Raw genomic sequence first — 18,559 nt, 5'->3', positions numbered from 1 at the left:
CTTGGTTGATGTTTGAGACTTTATCTATGTTTGAAATTTTTGTCAATCCTTATCAAACTCATGTCTCGCATCTTTAACTAGTTTAAGTATATTGGTTAACTTTTTTTATGATTGCATCTTTATCATGCTGAGTATGTTCAAAGTTGTCATCAAAAGAAAAATTATTACCTAAAAAACAAGGTTCCACATTCTCCGTCTTTTTTATGATGACAACACATTTCTCTCAAGGGAGGTGGTAAAAGAAACAAAGCAATATATTTTTAGAGTGATAATACGAGTGTTCTCGGGTATTCCTTACGAGTGTTCTTTTGTTAATTGTGTCATGTCCTTTATTTAAAATAAAGTGGCAAAAAACACACAATGGTAAAGTGACTGAGCAAAATTGGGGTATGACACAGTTGTAACTACCTTTAAATCTCCTAATTGCCTTTGTCGAGAATTCTAGTTTGAAACGTCCCTAGTTAAGTTGACCTCTAGATTTAAAAATACACAAAATCCTTAATATCTGATGGGCGCGTCGATCTCGAGTACTCAACACTTCTACACCATATTTTCACGTCGAAGTGTTGATTCGTACAAACTTTTTTGAGATTCTGAACGTATTTTAAAGAGAGAAATCTTAATATTGTAAATCTGTTCATGAAATTCTTCCAAATCAATAGTTGAAAAACAATCTCTATTGCACTGGAAGGTTTTTACCGTTGTCATCACCAAACAGTCATCCTCTGCTGATGACATATGTGGAAATCAATTTTCTTTAAATATGCAACAACAAAGCTTTCAAGTTGAGAAAATATTAACAAGTCTATTTTCTACTTAAAACAGTGGAAACAAATTATTTCCGACAAGATCTAAATATATAAAGTCAGACAAAAGGCATCTTGACTATGGGACATGACTGCTGCAAGTGTGTGCAATAAGTTTTTAACATAGACGTCTTGTGTATTTTTTATATTGTGTGTGGGAAGATTACATGCAATAATATTAGTGGATATGCTGTAAATATGTGTTACCTAACATTTTTCTTCAACATACTAGATTTCAAAAGGAAACAACAATTTTAATCATTTCAATTAAGGGATAATAGGTATTTACCCCCCTACTATATATGCGAGATTCGGTTTACCCCCCTATTAATTTTTTTTTTTGGATTACCCCCCTGTATTTTTAGCGTACCCCCCTAAACGTGTAAAAAACAGTGAAAAACCAGGGGGGTAAATCAAAAAAACAAGTTTACAGGGGGGTCCTAGGGGGGTAAATCATAGAACTTTTCATATTTCAAGGGGGTAATCCAAAAAAAAAAAAATTAATAGGGGGTAAACCGAATCTCGCCTATATGGTAGGGGGGAAAATACCTATTATCCCTTCAATTAATTATAGTTGAGTATGTGCTAAATAATTAATTAATATGTATAATCCAACAAGAATACTTTCTGAGACATAGATCAATGCAAAGGTGGTGTTGTTGGTTTCTCTTTTATTGGCAGAAAGCACATACAATAATTGTTGATGAATAAATACAGTACCGCCCAACAGGGGATTTGGCTAGGAGTTGTATCATGCATCCAAAGTAGTAGAGATGGGGTTGGTCTTGTTTGTAAAATGCTTTGAAGTTGTTATAGGATGACTTGTAATTGTAATTTCTTATGACATCACTTATACCTTTATTTAATTAAAGATTTTAGCTTTGGCCTTTAAAAATAAACAGCACCGCCCAACATATTATCAGGTTTAAAACAAGACGTTAATTACGTAAAAGAAACCTTACGCATGATATTAAAATATTGGTGAACACTCCGTACTCTTGAGTTTAGTTGGGTACTGGTACCCTTATCCAATTAAATAATGGTATTCAATGCCACATCATATTTTTGTTTTAGTTTATTTTTAAAAAAAATTATTATTAAAATCAATTTATACTAAAGGTACTGGTACCCAACTAAAACTCATGAATACCAAAGAATTTACCAAAAATATTTTTGTGGCTAGTAAAATTTGTTGGAACGCTTGGATAATATTTTTCAAATTTCACATGGTTTTTTGCAAAAATTTCTGAAAATTTCGATTCCACGGGAAATTATGTTTTATTAGTTATTAAATTAACAACGAAAATCACTTACCTGCAGATATATTTTCACATAAAAATTTCAAATAAAATAAATATTTTTATAAGAAAACCGAATAAAGTAACAACAAAGTTATGAGTCACACAAATCTCATCTTAAACTTACTACGACCATTTATAAGAACTAAGATCTAACATTAGAAAGCATGTACCTACCATTAAAATTCTATGATACTAATCTTCACTAGTCATGCTTCCCTATATCCATACAAATTCTCAACATTAATTATTATCCAACCACTAAATAGAATACGAAGTTAACATCAACGGCACAAAACTAATAAAACAACAACAAAATTACTATTCACACAAATCTCACCTTAAACCTACTACAAGCATTAGTATCCAAGACAAACACAATGTGCAAGAAAAACATAACAAGTTCACACAAAACTCTTTAATGCAAAGAAGAATTCATTATATGTTTTCTAACCATATTTTCTGAAATTCCCAATTCTATAAATTGTCTATATAGTACCTTTGCAACCAAAGAGGAAAAAAATGAAAATCTAAAAATTTTCTTTACAGAACCCTATTTTCACGAACAATACTTTTTTTTATTTACTTTTCTTTAAATCAATTGAACCTTCTTCATTATTTCTAGTTCTTAAATTATTTAGCACACTTATATATATATATATATATATATATATATATATATATATATATATATATATATATATATATATATATATATATATATATATATATATATATATATATATATATATATATATATATATATATATATATATATATATATATATATGGGGACGACTCAGGTGAGAACACTTGGTTATTATGAGAAATGAGAACAATGAATCACGACCATTAAATTTTGATTTTGTTGATTTTAATGGATTGGATTGGATTCTTTTTCTATGATGCTTAATAAATAGAAATAAAAACCAATCTAGTCTATTAAAATCAACAAAATCAAAATTTAATGGTCGTGATTCATTGTTCTCATTTCTCGTAATAACCAAGTGTTCTCACTTTAGTCGTCCCCATATATATATATATATATATATATATATATATATATATATATATATATATATATATATATATATATATATATATATATATATATATATATATATATATATATAGTTGCACCTCTATTTTCTCATTGTAATTGTAATTGTATATTTGCTTTTATAACTATTTTGTTTATTATGAGGTGAATAATAAATACAACACTTTTTTGAACTGAAATAAAAAATTGTTTTGCTTTTATGTATTTTTTTTAAATTAAAAAGTATTTTTTAATAAAAAATTATGGAAAAATTATTTTTTGGGTTGTCTCTTCTTTGTCGCACAAACTAATACAATATTTTAAAAAATTAAGTTAATTTATTTAATTAATCATGATAATTGAGTTGCACAATTTATTATTTACTTTTCTTTCGTTCTTATGTAATCTAATTTTTAATGAGTTAATTTATATAATAGTTTGTGCAATGTGTCGCCATATGATAAAATATATTATTTTATATTTTTTTCACATATCTACCATAACATGAAATGAATTATAAAAGAAAAATTCACCCATAAAAAAACATCATTTCTCTATAGGAAGCCGACATAGTCATAATCATAGCTTTCACTCAAATTGTGGTTTAGTGACTAGAGAGAGTAATAATAGTTTAATAAAAAAAATGAGAGACTAAACTTATTATTTAGAAAGCATAAATGTAATTAAATAAAAAATATACACTGCAAGATTTTTCTTTATATAATATCTAAATTTTCACTAATTTACTTCTTATTCATGCGATTTAATTTCTCCCACACAACAAAATTTAGATTTTTTCTTTACCCACCTCCCTATGGGGTCATCCCCAGCGAAAATCTCATTTTACCCCGCTTCGGAAATGCATTTCCGAAATATTTTTTTTTCTAAATTTTTCCAGACTTCGGAAATGCATTTCTGAAAAAATCTCAAAAATTGGGATTTTGACTAATTCGGAGATGCATCTCCGAAACAACAAAAAAAATCCCAAAAATTAATTTTAGGATATTAATTAATTCAATTATCATAAATTTGATATAATTTATGAGTAATGAATAATAATAATTATATATTTTGATATAATTTATGAGTTATGAATAATAATTATTATATATTTCTATTTTGATTCATATTTTAAAATTTAAAATAATTTTAATTAAAATAATTAAAATAATTTCACTTACAAAATGAGTTATAATTTTTTATTTATATATTTATATATTTATAATAATTATTATATATTTATATATTTACAAAAATAATTAAAAAAAATGAGTGTTTTAATTTATATATTTATATATTTATATAATAATTATAATAATTATTATATATTTATAAAAATTATTATATATTTATATAATAATTATTATATATTAATTATAAATATATTTATACATTTATATAATAATTATAAAAATTAAAACAATGAGTGTTTTAATTTATAATATATATATTATATTTATATTTATATATTATATTTAATTTTAAATAATTCAAAATTTACTTATGAAATTAAGATGTTTTTGATTTATATAAGTTAGAAAAATAATTTTTAACTTTAAAATTGTTTAGGAAATTTTATACCTATTAGTTGTATTGATTCACCTTGATTTTATAATTGATTCACCTTGATTTTAATTTTTTAATAATTATTGAATTCTTTCGGAAGTGTATATCCGAAACATTCCAAGACCAATTTGGTCTTGGAATATTTCGGAAGTGTATATCCGAAGACACCCCCTCCTAAAAAAATAGTGTATATCCGAAGACACCCCCTCCCAAAAAAAATTCGGAAGTGTATATCCGAAGACACCCCCCTCCCAAAAAAAGGTGTTTTCGGAAATGCATTTCCGAAAACCCAAAAAAGGGGTTTTTTTCGGAAATGCATCTCCGAAAACACCTTTTTTTTTCGTATTTTCGGAAGTGGATTTCCGAAATAAGACAAATTTTGAAAAAAATAAGCGTTTCGGAAATGCATTTCCGAAGTGAGGGTATTTTGAGTTTTTCACCAGAGGTGACCAAGAAAAGAGGGAGGTGGGTAAAGAAATTTCCAAAATTTATATGAATCAAATATAAGGAGTCTAAAAAAATCTATCATCTATTAAATATAATTTTCTCATTAGAAAAAAAAAATCTATCATTGACATATATATAATTTTCTCATTTAAAACTAAAAGAAAGTTGGTCTTCGTAAATTAGAGTGTTTTTATTTTTAGTCTCTAATTTAAATATTTTTTAAAAATAGTTTCTGAATGTTAAATTTTGTTTTGTTTTAGTCCTTCAAATTAAAATTTGCAGAAACATCGGTAGGAAACAAACAAATTTTAAATCTGCGGGAAAATTCGGAGGAAACCTGCAGAATTTTCTGCGGAGTTTAAATTTAAGGAAAAAATCAGAAAACTTTAACATTCAGCAACTATTTTAAAAAAAATTAAATTCAAAACTAAAAACAAAAATACGATAATTTATAAGGAGCATCATACTACTTAAACCTATTATTATTTTCTCTCTAAACAAAACTAAACAAACACTCTTACCACGAATTTGCTATAAATGTTATTATCATATAAAATATTAATAAACTATGGGCATATATAATATATTTAATTAAACAAATATAACATAATAATTAACTAATACTTTTAAAAATATGTAACATAATGTTAAGATTAACTTTTATAACTTTAAAACTAATTTAAATTTATAATTCAAATATTTTAAAACCAAAAAACCAAAAAAAATAAAAATAAAAGCAAAAACATAAAAACAAAAAGTAATGCTACCATGATTACAAATTAGAATTTTAAAATTGGCTAAAATTAGCATAGAGACGCCAATTTAGTCAGCTATCGCACAGGTAAAAAAACAAGCTTATAAGGGCGGTATTTGAAAGGACTCAGGAATTAATTTAACCAACCAAATGAAACAAGGGATTTAAGGTTTCGATTATGATTATGATTTGTTGTACCCTAATTTTTGACCATGAGATCCCACACCATTTTGTGCATAGCATAGCATGGTCATCATCATCATTATCAGCATCATCATTATTATTTATGTTTCATTTACTAACAAAAATATACAAAGAGAAATTGTGTTTTGCTTGTTGCTTGTTTCCTAAGGCATGTGATTAATCAGAGAGTTCAGGCAAGATTAGGATTTTGAAATCCACAAAGGAGTTCAAGCATTCTCATATGCTCAAATGATTTCCCCCATCAAAATCAAAGTACAAGAATGGCTCAATCCAAAAATCAACAACTTCCAAATTCATTTGGTGCACAAATTAGGGTTTTGACCTAACTCATCTAGAGAGTTGACTTTTAATCAAGACATAGCTCCATGGCTCAAACTATAATTCAAGGGTATCCAAATCAACATTTCAATCCACTCACATCATCTATTTGAAGAGGAGAGTATGATTCAATTGGAATCCACAAATTGCAGTTCATTTGGAAAAAGCCAACCGTGTAGGTCAATCTTTGACTTTTCAGAAAATTGGTCAACTATGGACTTTTGTAGGTCAAAATCATCAACATATGATTATTAAAGTCATTTGATCAAGAAAAATCAAGAAAATCAATCAAGAATCAAAAAGTCAACAAAAGTCAAAATTAGGGTTTTAAGTGTTTTTGACCTCATTTTGGGAACTTCAAAATTCACCTACAAACTCAAAAATATCCCAACGTGAAGGTTGTAGATTTTGATCAAAAAAACAAGTTTGTAACTTATAACATTTATTCACAAAGTGATTAATTTGAGAGATATTGGATCAAGAAGTTTATGTCAAAATAACTTAGAAAATTTTTAAGTGTTTTAACATGGATTTTTTCCAACTTTGTGGTCATTTTTCACCATGATCCAAAATGAGTTTGAGAAATCTTTTAACAAGTGGATTGAAGTATGTAGCAACGGCTTTCCAAAGATACCATTAGCATGATTTTTCATCACTTGAGTAATGAGTTATGAATTTGTCAATAAGGCTCCATGATACTTGAATTCATGTCATGAACATGAAGAAGTTATGAACCAAAACCATTTCAAATGAAAAGATTCCTTTCTTGCAACTCCTATTACTTTTTCAAGACACAAAACTCAGATGATTTCACTTGCTTTTGAGCTATGATTCATGTGTTTTATGCATTATCCAAAGTTTCATTCCATTTCAAACATAAAGCCATGACTTCCATTCTTGAAAAGTGACTTTAATCACAAAGTCCACTCTCCTTGAGCTCTCAACTTGTTACTTCTGCATACACTCCATCAAGAAATCAGGCCAAACATGTTTAAAGAAACTAACAACTCCAAGCATGCTTGTACCTTCCCTTGGAACCATGGATTTCTCATTTCTTCATGAATAGGCAAAGTAGTATAACTTTCACATGTGAAGTCCAAATGCTGAGATTCCTTCACCCACAAATCCTAATTTATGTCTATAAATAGAGATCAAGGCTCATGAAATCAAATACACAACAACTCTCAATCTCACCTCTCACTTGAAATTTTGATTTCCAAGCATTTGTTGTGTTAAACCACTTTCAAAGTAGCTTCCATACATCATATAGAAGTTGTTCATCACCTCCACCACCCTCCCAAACGCCTCTAACCAAAAATCACCACTGAAGCTCCATTAAAGACTTATTTGAAACATTAACCTTCAAACTTTCACAAAATCACACATTGACCAAACTAATCATCCAAACACCTTCTATATACCATATAGAGACTATCTAAGTCATCAAACAACTTCTGTAATACCTAAAATCCAAATCTCCATTTCAAATTCCTTGTTTTGTAGGTACCATCGGGTTCTGAGTTCCAGAGGTGCTGAGGTTCAAGTGAGCATTCATTTAGCTTCCCTAAGGCACACATAAGCTATCCAGATCCATAAGTAAGTTCTGTAACACCTCTAACACAGAATACAAACTCCATTTTCAGAGGTAACAAGCTCAGACTTGAGCTCATTCATTTAAGCATCAATTTTTGCATTTCTTAACACCATTCTACTCAGCATAATGTAGGGATTAATAGCCCTAAGGTTTTAGGGATTGATTGTTCAAATTAAGCATTTAATTTTAAAAGTTAGAATTAGGGTTCATATGGTTTTGAGTAAAATTCTTGAGTCTCAGTATGAATTAATTCATGATAGAGATATGGTTGGGCTCATGTTTCAATGTTGATCATTTTGCACTTTTGTTTCACTAAAATTGGTTAAGATTTGAGTAAATTTGAAATCCATCTATGAGTTGATGTTGTTCAATGAGGAAGATGAAGTTGATGGGCTTTTAAATTTGAATTCTTGAACATGTTTTATAATATAATGATTGGTTTATGTGTTACTAATAACTATATCGTGTAGCTGAGTTGGTTTGAGTGAGTGTTTAAGGCGTGTGCACAAGGGCGTGGGTTCGATCCACCCCTTTTGCACTTTTACAATTTATTTTCATTTTTAGCCATTCAGAATTAAGTTTCACATATTATTTGTTGGATGAGCCCAATGATCAATACATGTGCCTAGCCCAGTTGGCTAAGGATTTGAGTTCAAACTCTATCGGCAACAAAACTTATTTTCTTACCACTTATTTCTTCACCTTTTCATTAAACTTTGAAAAATCATAAAAAATAGTAAAATTAATTATTTTGATCTGATTTTTTTGTGTTGTTTATTTAACTTGTCTATTTTTATAATATGATTAAATAATCCAAAAATATTTATTACTTTATCATTTAAAAAATTAAATAAAAAAACAAGTCTTTTTACATGTTTAAAATCCAAAAAAAAAAATCATTTCTTTTTGATATTTTCACCAAGTAAGATCTTGTATATTTTTGTGAATCATTTTAGGGTTAGGTTAATGTTTCCTTGACTATACCATGTACCCTTAGACCAATTATCCTTTAGAATTTGGTATTTTAATCATTAAAATCAATTAGGTTTGAATGTGATTCTAAAACCCTAATTTTCAAAACCCTAATTTGAAATCCATGATCTTTAGCCTTACCTTGTGAATATGACTCGTTGCTTTGATCATTGTCTTTGTTTATATACATGTACTTGTTGATTTTCATCCTTGTACACTTGTACTTTATCCATGGTATTATCATTGTATATACTTTGTTTACTAACCATATGCATGAGATATTTATCCATCCATCATATTCATTCATACATGAAATGATTCCAAGGTATAAACATCCTTTTATCCATTAACATTTGAGTTTACATTGATCTCTTTGTTATACTCACTTTCTTATCTTTTGTGACACATGTTATCACACACACACACACACACACACACACACACACACACACTTGAGGTATCCATGATTGATTACTTAAGTTGTTGTTGAAATATCCAAAGGAATGTGAATGATATTTACTAAAATTGTCAAGGTACCCAATCTCTTTTCCAATCTCTTTATATTTGTGCTTAGTATTGTTAAAGCTTTGCACCCCACTTGTTTTTGAAAATGATTTTGTATTTTTAAAGCTCAACCCTTTTAAATCAACCCCTTGGTTTTGTATTTTTAAAGCTCAACCAACCCTTTTCAAACCTTGGTACTAAGAGGAGCATTATTCTCGGTGAAACTGCTCTTAGACCATTGGGCCTTGTATTGGTAAAGCTTGGATCATTTTAAACCCTTGTTAAGTATTGTTAAAGCTTAACATTTTAAAAGCCCGTTGAGTATTGTTAAAGCTCAACACTCAAAAAGATTTTGGCCACTTTGGCTCTTTTATTTTCCTTTTTAAGAGGAACTACAAAATCTCTGATTTCCTAATTGTTAAAGGGGTATGTAGGCCTAAAATGTGATGTCTTATCGAATTCACTTTTAAAACCTTATTTTCTCATCCCCCACTCTATTTTAACAAAAACACAATGGCATTTTCATAAGAGCAACAAAAATAATAACAATATTTTCAAAGAGGTTCCTATGGAGTACCATAGATGTGAGGGGTGCTTAAAACCTTCCCCTTGCATAACAGACCCCCTTACCCAAATCTCTGTTTATTTTATTAGTTTTAATTTTAAAAACTTCTGTGGGTTTTATTCGCTCTTTCTCTCATTTCCTTTGGAAACAATAAAGTGTGGTGGCGACTCTGTTTAAAATATATGAGCTAAGTCAATCAATGGCTTTAGTCTCACAAACTTCACCGCTACATGAGTAACATAATTTGATTACAAATAAGATTAACGACTTAATCTACTGATTCAGATTATGACTTATCATTGGTTATTATAACTCCAATTTCCTAAGCGGATATGATCCATATTCGATTACAATATTGATTGAACAGACGCAATATATCCAATGTGATTTAAGCTTCTATTTTCCAAATTAACCAAACGGCTAAAGATTACACGAACTAACGAAAAAGCTATGATAAATGCGATTATGGTTACGAAATGTAAATCGATCAAATCAACATATTCTATGAAACTTGAATTAAACATGCAAAAAACACAAAATAATATTGAAAGGCATTGAAATTAAATTGAAAATTATACTAACATCGAATTAGGGTGGAATCTAAAATCACTATATTAACCTTTGGAAATTAGCTCTCTATAGGAAATGTAGTTGTATATTTTTAATTTCATGTAAACTCTCAACACCTAACAATAGCACTGCGTTTTAACTTAAATAATACAAGAAAATCGGGAAAATAGAGCAACTAATCCTAAAAACACAAAACCGGTTCAAAAGCTAATTATTTTCTTAAGTCAAGAATGGTAACACATTATTTGACTCCTCTTCACTCCAAATTGGATTCTGACTTTAACATCAAACTTGTAGCTTTTCCTCTCAGCTTTCCAACACATATTAGAACGCGTCAAACGGCATCTCGATGCTCAAGTTATGATCTACACAGTGAGATAATGTCAAATTACTACTTATTCGAAAAATAAGTAACGTAAATAAAATAAAGGCGGAATTAAACTAGACTTAAAAAAATACTAAAAGCAATAAAAAATAATAAGAAAGACTATAGAATTGTCGTAGTACAATAGTGAAAGAGTTTACATCAAAATGAACTGACCAAATTCTCTCACACTTAAATTTTTTGCACTTCGAGCAAAACTTAAAATTCAAAATTCAAAATAGAATAAAAAACAAAAACATGCAAGGATTATGGTGTTAGTGACCAAAGAGTACATCATAAGTAGTAAGATCCTGGCAGGATAAAATTCTCTCGACTCTCAAGTGTTTAGGTTATTTATTTACACTCAAAGCTCATCATGAAAGTTAACACTATCATAAGCTTGAAAAGACTCTAACATCCACACTTGAAATACATGCATGCAAAGATCAAAACAACTTTATTCAGGTTGTTATGTAGCCAAGGTAAGGATGAGATAAATCCTATGGGGTAATAGGCTAAAATTTAAAGGGACAAATTAAATAGAATCGAAAGTGGTTGTGGGAGTTGAACTAATCAGTATTTCAATAATTTTTCCATCTTTCCAGCCATTTTGTGTTCTCTTTTCTTGTCTCAATTTTTTTTAGAAAAAATATGAAAATAATGTGAATTGTCTTCCTTCTATTCTTTTCTTTATATATATATATATATATATATATATATATATATATATATATATATATATATATATATATATATATATATATATATATATATATATATATATATATATATATATATATATTCTTTTTTTTCTTTTTTTATGTTCTACCAACTTTTGAAATATCACAATTATATTAATGCAACTCTACACACCTCTAAATAAGACTCCTTCATCCCTTTAAATAGGGTAATACAATTGTTTTTCACTTTTAGTTTTGTAATAAATTATAAACAACTTATGGGATAAATAGGCTCAAAGAGGCTTCAAACAAGAAGTGATAATTTCATGGTTGGCTTTTTGACTAAGTGGCTAAAAAAAACAAAAACAAATTGCCTTTATCATATCAATATTCACAAGTAAATAAACAGTTTCTACAAGAATCTAATCGAGTATTAGAGTAGCTAACAAACATGAATGAGATCACACAATAAAGAAAGAAATGAATTTTTGTATGTTATCCAGTATAAGACTCAAAATCTCACAAAGAACATTGAACAACCACAAATGATGCACAATTTAGAATTTAGTCCTATTTATCATTCTGAGAATTCAAAGAAAATCACTCACATCACACCACAAGTCTTTATTCAAGTGAACAAAAATTACTCACACTTGCAACCCCAAAAACCAAAGAAAAAACATGCATTTAAAAGAAATATTTTTTAAGTAAATAAGATAAATAAGAAAATATTAAGGTAAATAAGAAAACAAGTAAGTGACTCCCTCTCCCATACTTAAAACACACATTGTCCTCAATGAAACAATAATAAATTATGAGAGAGAGGGGGGGGGGGGGGGAAGAACACACCCGAGGAGTCAAGGTGGATATAGATGACCGAGTAACTAGCATTTCCCAATGAGAGCTCTTCTACAAATTCCTCTTCCAATGTGGGGCTCACATGGAATAGCTTAAGGCAGTGTCCATTGACTTTTAATTTTTATTAGTATCTTCGCTTTATATTCCAAGATCAAAGAACGATCTTCTATAACTGAAAGCATCGAATGGGCACGTGAAAGTGATCTCATTTTTCCTAACATCAAGGATCAAAAGGTTAAAGGGCTGCCTCACTACTTTTGCTCCATCTTCCAATAAGACATTATTCATAGATATGGACGGGCTAATATTAGGAATGTTAGTCAAGGTCCATCCAATTCCCTTTTTATGTTCTTGCAATAACTTATGTTGCTCAAATTACTTCTTTGATGAATATTTTAAATATTCATGAAGTAGTTTAATCTCTAAAGAAGGTGGTTGTTCGATGAGTGGTTTGTTTCAGGTAGCTGGAATGTGGATATCTTCAATTGTAGAAATAGTATAACGATGTGTCTCTATGGGTTTCGTGGATGCAACTCAAAATATTTTTCATCAACTAATTCAGAAAGCAAGTCAATTTGAAAAACATAATGCTCTTCCATGGGGTATTTCATAGCATAAAAAATGTTAAATTTTTCAGTAATATCACCAAACTCCATGGACATTGTTTCATCATCGACATTAATTTTTTTTTTCTTCTTCAAGAACGACCTGCCTAAATGATGGGTGTGTTGCTTGACTTTGAATTATTTTTTTCTTCCATACCTAGAACATAAAATCTACAGGAAAAATCAAATCATTAACATGAACAAGTACACCTTCCAGTACTCCGACAAGGCGGGTATTGTGTAACTCCCGTTTATTTTATTTAATCATTTAATTAATTGATTTTGAATTATTTGGTGAGATGATTTTTTATTTGTGAATTTGTGATAATTATGTTATTTTATTATATAGTTGAGTAATAATAATAATAGAATACTGATTAATTAATGAATTGGGCCTATGTTGTGTTAGCATGAGGATTAGTGGGGGTGTGTTTGTTAATCCCATTGGTGAGAAAAAAGTTAGTAAGGGTTAAATGAAAATAAGAGAGAAAAATAGAATGGGGAAAATTTGGAGAGTACGTGAAAAGAGAAGTTTATCGTGAAAGAGGAGAGGAGGCACAAAGAGGCTAGGGCAAGGAAACCATTGAAGAGTAGGGAATCACCAATCCAAGGTAAGGGTGGGGTTCTAACCATATAAAATCGGGTATGATGATTAGTAGATAGGAATGGGTTTGGATTTCTGTGTTTATGTTTTAGGTTTTTCTTTGATTTCATCTTCTTTATGCTTCGTATGAATTTCGCATATGAATATTGTTGTTGATTTGGTATTGGTATGATGATAATCTTGATGAACGTATGATGTTAAGAGCTCTAAATAGGTGTTATAGGTTGTTATAAATGTTATATAATCGTAGGATTTCGAATTGTGAAACCGGGATGTTTTATGGAATCAAATTCGGAGGTACAAAAGGCCTCCAAAGGCGAAAATCACACTTTTTGGGCGAGGGGTTTGAGAATGTTAGCTACTTCATTTATTTTTCAAGCGAGCCATCCCATTTTCCAGGAAAATCGAGTCAAAATTAGAATTTTGTAAAGGCCATAACTTGAGCTTCCAGACTCCGATTGATGCGTCGTTCGGAGTGTTGAAAAGCTAACACTGTGAACTATACTATGATGGAATAAAATGATTCATAGGATGTAATTTCCTAGTCCTTGTATTAAGATTAAGTGATGAACTATGTGGTGCTAACATAGGAAGTATGCCCTTTGTTACGATTTGACGTAACCATGTCATAGTGCAACTTGAATTGTGTTTTTTATGACGATACGATGTTATTGATATGCTGATGTGTATTTTCCTTATGATATGATAATGATGCATTGTTATGAATTAACAATAACTATGAATTTTATTATGAAGTTGAATTAACCGTGTTATGTCGTTACTTGACTTGTGTAATATGATGTCTGATGTTATTGCAATGATATATGTATGTAAGAAACGTGAGATGGAGTATGATGAATATGATGAATTGATGTTGTTATGATGATGAAGCGATGACCTATATTTGCGTTTGTTGAAGGCTTATGCCTTGTGGTTGCATAATTGTTGTCGTTATGTTGCATGTTGTGTCGCATACATTACGTTCGTGATGGCTTAGATTGGAAAACTACGATGGTCTGGTTTGGCAAACTAAGATGGCCTCAATCTAATTGTGTGGATTGAGTGCAATTTGTGATAAAGGTGTATGCCTTGTTGATGTCTCTATTTATTGGCAATTTTACGATGAGGATGTATGCCATATTGGTACCACATGTATTTGTATAGTTGTTGATCTCATGAAATTTTGCATGATGATGAATGATGATAAGTTTTCTAGTGATGAATATTTGTATAACTAACGAGTGATAATGAGTTGTTTGTTGTTGAATACTTGTATACTAATTGTTAATAAACGATGTTGATGTGTTGTGAAGTGGTGAATTATGTATGACCTTATTCTCATATACATGTTATCATATGCTTCTTTATATTGCTATGATATCTCACCCCTTTTATTTGAATGTTGCCTCCACGTGGATAACGTCCAGGTGTAGAGGATTAGTGCGCTTTGGAGTAGCTTGGAAGATGTTGATCTTTCTGTGGCTTATGTTGACTCGGGTCGTGCTTTGATACGAAACACCGAGAGGGATAAACATTTAGTTACTCTTATTGTATTTGATGATTGTTTGGAGTCTTATGAACTCCGTATTATTTGAATAAATGTTATTGATGATGGATGCATATTATTTTGATAACATTGTGTGAATCTTTTCCGCTGCGTAATAAAAAGAGAGTTGACAATTATGAAGTTTTGTTTTGGTTCATCTGGATAATGTGTTATGTATCTATTTAAATGATTGAACAAGTTTAATATGTTTTTAAAAGAGTGACATCCTAATTTCTTGTTTATTAATTGGACAAATTATCTCTTGTGGTGATTAACAACTTTGATGCAGATCTAGGTGAATGATCACAAGCGATGAACAATGATAAATGCCTCTACTCAGTCCACACGAACAGATTGCCTTCAATCTCAGTGCTAGCTGCTATGAATGAAGACGTTGAGAGAGAGAGAGAGAGAGAGAGAGATTGTGGCAAGGTTTCACAAACCTAATTTCATCAACTATTAAAGCTTCTACACAAGGGCTCCATTTATAGAACCACTTTTGTGGACAGTAAGCTAAAAAAGCCATGTGACATTAGCGAGGGGCTGCCTCACGCCACTTTTCCAGCTTCTGTCACCCCAGGACAGCATGCAGGCTGCAGTTTCAATGTTGCTTTTAGCGAGGGGGTAACCCACGCTCTTGTTGACTGTTTAATTTGTGAGGGGCTGCCCCTAAGAAATTTCCCTGCATCATTAATCCGTTCAACCACTCCACCGCGCCCCCTGATAACACGATTTTATATCGTATATTTATCTTAAAATCCATAAGTATTATTAGCATTTTCTTTTAATTATATTGTTTTATTATGATATTATGCGGGTATTTGCGATGTTTCAGGTTTTGAGTTCATATTGAGACTATTTGTGAAAAGAAGAAGAAATGGGGCAAAAATCATTATTATTTATTCTTAAAAAATGAAAGAGAGGTGTTAAAGTAATAAAGGGGTGCAAAAGAAGACCCAATTATGCAAAGATGCAAGCCCAGCCCACGAAGGAGCTAGACATGATCACTTGCGCGTGGCCCACACATTTAACGAAGACCAAGTAAAGAGTGGAGACGTCCGTCTCCCACTCCACTTCCACGTCCATGCCACGTCACGAAGAGGAGACGCCCGTCTCCAACCGTTCCTAAAAATCCTCCACTTGAGACGCACGTCTCAAATCTGCTGCCTTGGTCTCCTCAAAAAGTGGGGACGTGCGTCTCCGAGTCCCAAGTCAAAAAGTCCCTACTTTCAAGGAACGTATCTGCAGAACCTCGCCTATAAAAGGAGGCTGATACTTAAGTTCTCCAAGTCCGAATTTTTGCTAACGAAGTGTTGCCGAATTCATTTCTCAAGCATTTTATTTTTCTCCGCATTTTGTTCATTGCTTTCTTTTCTCATAACAATTTCTACACCGGAAATTGTTGTGAACCTTTTATAGATCTAGCCTTATGTTAGATTTAGTTTTTATTTTCCTTGCCTTTAAATTTTACGCCTAGTAAATTCTGAAGAACGATCCAGCCGACCTGTGGCAGAAGTTCGAGTACTCCAAGATCCAGATTTATTTCAGATTTATTTTATTCAGGTTATTTAATTGCTGCCTTTATATTATTTAATTGCATGATATATTGTATGCCTTTTAATATGTCTTTCATTATAAACCGAACCAATTTATGCATGTTTAACTGTATCAATATGTCTGGCTAATTAATTAAGATATCGGTATGTAAAGTAAGTTAACCATGGGATCCGAAATAAATTGGCTTAATTATGTTTTATTAAATATCACTTGTTTTTGGTTTTATGTCTAATTTAATTAATAGAGTCTTAAAATCAATAGAGCGAGAGTTTGAGGTTTTAAGGCCGACAAAGGTTAAAATCAATAGAGCGAAAGTTTGAGATTATTAACTGGATAGTAGACATAGGATATTAGTTTTAAGGATGACGAAAGCGTATTAAAACTAATAAGAAATTATTTACTTTCAAAAAGTGTTTTTAAACCCGACGCGGGATAGCAAAAGCGTACGTTAGGGAATACTAGCATGAATCGAGTCAGCAAAGCGAGAGTTTGAGACTAGGGGATTTAAGTATATAACGATTTCATAAAGCGAGCATTTTATTAACTATGTTATTTTCAAAAAGCTTTTCTAAATCTAATGGGATGGCGAGAGCGTACACTATGAGTTAGGATGGTGGTCTAAATCAACAGAGCGAGAGTTTGAGAGGAGGACTTTTAAACAACAGAATTAATAAAGATCTTTAATTGAATGAATACCACAGCCAATGGACCTTCGGATCACCTAAGTTAAACGAAATACATACTTATATCCGTTTACTATTATATTTCGTAGAATTTACAATTACCTTCCCTTTTAGAAACAATCAAAATAATAGTAGCCTTAGCTTTACATAGTAACCTTAGATAACGGTAGATCGATTCATAGTTCCTGTGGATTCGATATCTTTTAAAACTACATGACACGACTATGCACTTGCAGTTATCAGATTTATAGACACGTAAAGTCGCGATCAAGTTTTTGGCGCCGTTGTCGGGGACTATTTAAGTCGATATCGTAACTCACTGTTACACTGTAGAGACTAGGGCAAATTCTTTCCTTTCTGTTTGAAGATTGTATGCCAAGTACTCGTTCACAAGGAGGGGATTTAATACAACGAATTAACGAGATCGAACATTTTGTTAACGTAAGACGTCGAGCTTGTAATCTTCCCGAAGTAGCACCAATTCCAATTTCCCAGGAATTGATCTTTACTGATCAAATCAATCAAATCACCCCGAAGTTAGAGATGGCTGCCTCTCGTCCTCTTAGAGACTACGCCGCTCCTTCACGAGCTGAACCGCACTCAAGTATCGCACCATCTGCGATTGAGGCAAACAATTTCGAACGGAAACCTTCATTGGTACAAGCTGTCCAACAGAACCAATTCTTTGGAAGCCCTGCAGACGATCCTAATCTCTATTTATCCGTGTTCGTGCAATATGCCGACACTGTCAAAGCTAAGAGCGTTAGCTCCGAAGCTATTCGATTACGCCTTTTTCCCTTCTCTTTGAGAGATAGAGCTAGAGCGTGGCTTCAGTCCCTGCCTTCTAATTCCATAACTACATGGGACGAACTGAAGAGAGTATTCTTAGCTAGATATTTCCCGCCTAGCAAAACTACTATGCTAAGAGGTCAAATCAACGGATTTACCCAAAAAGATAAAGAATCACTCTTCAAAGCTTGGGAACGATACAAGGACATGCTTAGACTATGCCCTCATCATGGACT

At 30.9% G+C, this 18,559-nt stretch overlaps 1 non-coding gene across 1 annotated transcript; it reads right to left on the bottom strand.

Moving 5' to 3' along the window:
* Positions 1 to 18,452: 18,452 nt before the first annotated feature.
* Positions 18,453 to 18,559, bottom strand: LOC131645404 (small nucleolar RNA R71). The gene has a single exon (XR_009297029.1). It is a non-coding gene; the product is annotated as a small nucleolar RNA R71 (small nucleolar RNA).

This window comes from Vicia villosa, linkage group LG1 (genome assembly GCF_029867415.1).
Source record: "Vicia villosa cultivar HV-30 ecotype Madison, WI linkage group LG1, Vvil1.0, whole genome shotgun sequence".
Taxonomy (NCBI): Eukaryota; Viridiplantae; Streptophyta; class Magnoliopsida; order Fabales; family Fabaceae; genus Vicia; species Vicia villosa.
Note: the sequence above shows the minus strand (reverse complement) of the source record. Positions and strands in the feature narration are given on the sequence as shown.